The sequence below is a fragment of the Sphaeramia orbicularis genome, chromosome 21, assembly GCF_902148855.1.
Source record: "Sphaeramia orbicularis chromosome 21, fSphaOr1.1, whole genome shotgun sequence".
NCBI classification, from domain to species: Eukaryota; Metazoa; Chordata; class Actinopteri; order Kurtiformes; family Apogonidae; genus Sphaeramia; species Sphaeramia orbicularis.
Genome location: NC_043977.1, coordinates 9,805,056 through 9,810,791, shown reverse-complemented (window position 1 = coordinate 9,810,791; position 5,736 = coordinate 9,805,056).

The following is a 5,736-nucleotide window of genomic DNA, read 5'->3' as shown; positions in this document are numbered from 1 at the left end:
ACAACAGTTACTCTGTCAGAAAACAGCAAAAAAAAAAAAAAAGAAAAGAAAAAAGATGATTACAAAAGCTGGTATAATCTCTTTTGCATAGAGTAAATCCAAAACACAATCCAAAGTATTAAATTCTTAAATTTGGATTTTGTCACATACACATTTCTAGGATTTCTGGTGTAAAATGTCATTAATCCCATACTCGGGATAAGACTAATAGTTTTTTGTTTTGTTTTTTTTAAATCACCAATTAACCTGTAAAATCCTGAAAACTCAAATTATACTGTCACAGAGTCAGAAACACAACAAAAATACTCAAATTTGAGGAGCTGAAATCACAATATTTGGACTTTTTTCTGAATAAATAACACAAATCAAATAATTATTCATTAAAATGGGTTAAGATTAATGTAATAGTTGACAATTAACTGATGAACTGTTGTTTTTCGGACACAAAGCCTGTACTATTATTCATTTATTCACACTGTTGGATCAGTAAAATGTGTCTGAATGATGTGAATAAAGCTGACAGACATAAGGAGAAAATACAGTATTTCTGAGCTGTAGTGAAGAAATGGGAATACTTCAGTAAAGTACAAGTACCTTCAGTTCACAGTACTGCTGGGAACTGTAGTTTTATTGACATTGAACTGGTTAATCTTTGATTTCATGTCAGAAATGGCACATTATAATCCCTCAGACAAAGGACTAATTACATCATCAAACTCTTACTTTTCGACTCAATAAGACAGAGCATTGTGCAGTTTCTGCTTTAAAGATAAATTAACTATATAATCTGTAAAAGAGGTAACTCTGTGTTTACTGTTCACTGGCTGATGCTAATTCTTCCTTGACTGAATCCATAGATACTGTTCGGTCCAGTCGGCTCCGCTTCCTCCTTTTAAACCAACTTTTTTTTAGTCAAATATCGTTCATTAACAGACAGAAAAGACGTAAACGGTTCAAACTTTCTGTCCTCTGATGCTCCGGACAATGAAACGGTTAAAGATCCGAGCTCCGGCGGTTTCACGGCTGCTAGCTAAAAACCACACGGCGGCTGGATCAGATGTTCACCGGCCGCTGTGATCCGTCCCACCGTCCGCCAGACCGCACGCCTGGGCGGACAGACCCCCCTCCGACCGTCAGTGCCGCCCCGGAGCTTACCTCCGACGGTAAAAGGCTGCTTTCCGTGTGAGACGGCGGTGTCAACACAGCGACACGTCGGTCATTTCGGTCCGGTTCCACTTCCTCTGAAACACTGTCACCGCGAGCCCGACGCACGATCACACAGCTGGGCCCCGCGCGCACCTCTCCGCCTTCGCCGCCCTGACGTCATGACGTGACGTAGAACAAGGAAGTAAATTTCAAAACAAATGTAGAAAAAAAAGAAAAAAAAAAAAAAAGAAAATAAAATAGCTTTATGAAAATAAATAAAAATCCCTTAAATCTAAAATAAAAAGAATAAAGTTCACAAAAAACTGAATGAAATTTAAAAACTTTAGTAAAATAAAAGCTGAGGCGAACAATATATATTAAAACTAAAATACAATAAAATTTTGAACAACTTTGGTTTTCTTTTTTAAACCAATAAAACAGAAAAAGTTGCCTTAGGCCTTGAAGAAAATAAGGTTTGGGTAGTGTAGTCGATATCAGTAGGTTCAGATTTAGAGGGAACAAAATCTGGGATTTAGGTTCAATAAAAGAAAGAAAAATGTGTTATGGATTTTTAAAAGGCTCCATCATGGAGACTCCAAAATGCCAGAGGAGGCTGATGTGCGTGTGTGTTTAACTTACTGGTCTTTTACAGACTTATTTCACCTTATTAACACAGACTCTTCATAGAATGTGACAAAACTAATAATATATTGTTGATAGCACAGTTATCACAGACAGAACATGGTTTATTGTTATAAGAGGAGTTTGAAAACATGAATCCGATTTCATGTAAATTAACAGATTAAGCTAGTTCTCAAGCATTTTTTTTTCTTTAATGCCTGTTGTTTTCATCTATTAAATCTACATGTTCAGTCAACCCCTACCTTTATTAAACATGTCTGTTCAACTCATCTACCCATTACCCAGCTTTTCTGTTCATTATTCATTGTTTAGTTTTCTTTAATCTATATTTCCTAGCCTTAAAGCCACTTAATCTATATTTTCAACAAATTTTTCATCTTTGTTTTATAAGCAAATGATCATTATTATTCTCTTGATTTTTTTTTTTTTTGCAATTAGTCACCCTTGGTTTCTTTTTTTTTTTTCAAAATGGTACAGAACATGAAGCTACTTTTTTGCATCACATATACACTTGTTCCAAATAAAACTTAAATTAAAAAAACACCTACTTATGATTTTCTCATTCAGCCACTTGGAAGCTTTCTGTTTTCAGGCAGGTCAGATGCTGTTGGGCTTCTTTCTCTAAGAACCTTATCTTTTTTTTTTTTTTTTTTTTTTTTTTTAAATAAAACACATAACTCAGCGTCATTTTGGACTGTCTTACCATCATGTTTGTATCCAAATAACAAAACTTGCTGAAGTCCAACTGCAGCCATTGGTCATTTTTATCCATTTTGATTCTGTCTGTGTTAATATGAAGGAATCCAGCTTTGGTTTTGTCTCTAAAACATCCACTATATGGACAAAAGTATGTGGACATGTTGAATTCAGGTGTTTCTTTTCTAACAGGGTCTGGGATACAAAACAATAATGACAAATGTCATAATATAGTTTTATATTGGGATAAATCTCATTGCTTCATTAAATCTCCCATTAAACTTTAAGGAAATATTGATGTTTTCATCTCAAATCATCATGAAAAGGACATCTCACAGCTGTAGATATGATGTGTCCCAATATTTATGTCCATATAGTTTATAAACATCAATATGCCCTTAGAGTTTAATGTTAGATTTTTCTTCCTTGGTGAGATGTGAAGAAAGTAGATGGTTAGTTTTGGTAGAAAATTATTGTTTACAGTAAGAGCATGAAAAATATTATAGAAATTTAGGGGTAGAACATTGAAAATCATAGTCATGGATAAAAAAAAATAAAACAAAATGAATGTTGAGAAACCATCTCTGAGGCATTTTGGAAGCAAAGATAACGATTTAAACCAAACTAACCAATGAAATGATATTTATCCCAATATAAAACTATATTCTGACATTTGTCATTATTGTTTTGTATCCCAGACCCCTGTTAGAAAAGAACACCTGAATTCGATGTGTTCACATACTTTTATCCATATAGTTTATAATGGTTAAAAACCAGACTCACAATCCCCAAACTATCATCACTGAAGTCTTTTCCTTGTAAATCTCACAGTGTTCATCACATCTCACAGCAGACACAACTGAGCATAGAATGGTTTTATTTTGAATGACATTCCAGTCTTTTTGCATCCCTGTAACTTCATTTATTCAGACACCAGAAGTGGAGAAACGCTGATCCTGAACCTGTTTCAGACATAAAAAACCTACAGCAGTGACACACGCTGCTTCATCACAGTCAGTTTGTTTAATGGATATATTAAGATGTAATGCAAAATTAAAGAATTAAAAGAATAAATGAAACGTACATAGTAGCTTTTGTTATTTTGGAGTTTGTGTCTACACCAACCACGTTTTTTTTTTTTTTGCTCTTTATCAGATTTTCTCCAGTGTTCAGAGGTAAGCGCCTTCACTTCAATCATTCATTTCCTGCATCTGAAAGTGAAAAACCCGAAGGAATCCCATCCAACATGTTTCAGCGTAGGGCAAAGCCAAGAGGCTGATGGGAAATGTAGTGTTACTGACGGTCACAAATGTTTATCACTGAGGGTTAAGCTTCATGTCGATCCTGGTGCTGAAACATTTAAACAGACTCTACCTAGGAGACGAACAGTCCAGGTAACATGGCAGGTGAAGTTAACTCCGCCCACACTGCATTGGCATCAAATGGAGTTTTATTGGCGAAGGGAAGCAAAAAAGGAGGCGGGGACACAGAGGATGAGGCACAGACAGAATGGTAACCACGGTAACCATGTTAGCACCATGTAAAAGCCAACAGGGTTATTATTTACAGCGAGTTTGGATGACGCTCTGAGATGTTATCAACAGCAGACGAAGACGCAGAACAGCCACAACCTGACCAAAGCAGAACCGAGTCCAAATGCTGAGAACAACCAGAACCGACCCTTTGAATGTTTAGGTCATGTTAGTTCAGGTTCCACATACAGATCAATATGATCTAAAGTGGATCAGACCAGACAAAAAATAACATAATAACCTATAATGACAAATACAAACTTTAATCCATGTTTGGAGTGAAAAATTTAAATTACACTAAGGAAATGGTTTACATCTATAATTAGCCTTTAAAATGTGATAACATGAACAACCTGAAATTTCTTAGGAAAATAAGCACAGTTTTAACAATATTCTGTCTGTTTATCATTTACACATTTACATTATAACTTACGATCACAGTGGATCTACAAGTAAAATATTTAGTAACAATATTGGTAAAATTGCACTTATTTTTCTAAGACATTTCAGGTTTATTCACATTATTCACATTTTTTATTTACGCTCAATAAGATTTCAAGTGGGCCGGACCAGTAAAATAATGACATAATAACCTAGAAATAGTGACAAAAAAATTAAGAAATATTAAGAAATTAAACAACATGAATGTACAAAATTTGAGAAATATGGCCAGAAATAAGCAAAAATGGCAAAAAAAAAAGGAAGAAAACAGGACCAAGGGTCTTGCTGTCCAACAGTACATTTAAATATTTGAAGACAATCAACAATTGTTTACCTTTCAAGCTCAGTCAAAGTCAAAGGTCATGGCACCAAATGAAAGCCTGTATGTGACCTCCTATCTATTGCCAATAGTATTTATATCAATATCTTCAACTGTTTTGAAGTTATAGCACTTTGAAATGTTTCCCATTATAAACCAATGGGGATTTTTTAAATTTCAAAAATTCCTAAAAAATTAAAAATCAATATTCTCAATTCTTTGAACAAACTTGGTATCCCTTACCACAGGGAACCTCTGCAATGAATTTAAATTAATTCTGGTTGTTGGTTTTGGAGAAGATGTTTCTAGAAATCTGCACTTAGATGACCTTGGGTTTGACCTTTCAAGGTCAGTCAAGGTACCAAATGAAAGCCCTAACGTGACTTCCTATCTATTGCCAATAGTAATTATATCAATATCTTCAACTGTTTTGAAGTTACAGCACTTTGAAATGTGTCCCATTATAAACCAACGGGGATTTTAAAATATTTTTAAAAAATCATAAAAAATTCTAAATCAATGTTTCCTAATTCTTTTAATAAACTTGGTAGGCCTTGCCCAAAAGATGTTCCACAACAAATATCAATCATTCTGACTGACGGTTTCAGAGAAGATGCTTGAAAAATTGTTTATGGGCGACGAACAGACAACCTGCGCCATTGGACTAAAAAATGAACAAAATGATAAAAACACCAAATAATATTGTTAAAATTACAATTATTTCTCTTGAGACATTTCATATTGTTCATGTTATTCACATTTTTTAAGGATAGTTTATAAATGTAAATATTTTCATGTAATTTTCCTTTTTTTACACTAAAACATAGAGAAAAGTATTTGTCATTATTTATCGGTTATTCTGTTATTATTTTACCAGTCTGACCCACTGTAGATCATATTGGTCTGAGTGTGGAACCTGACCTAAAAGGATTTAACATCCTTGATCGTAATATCTTAGTG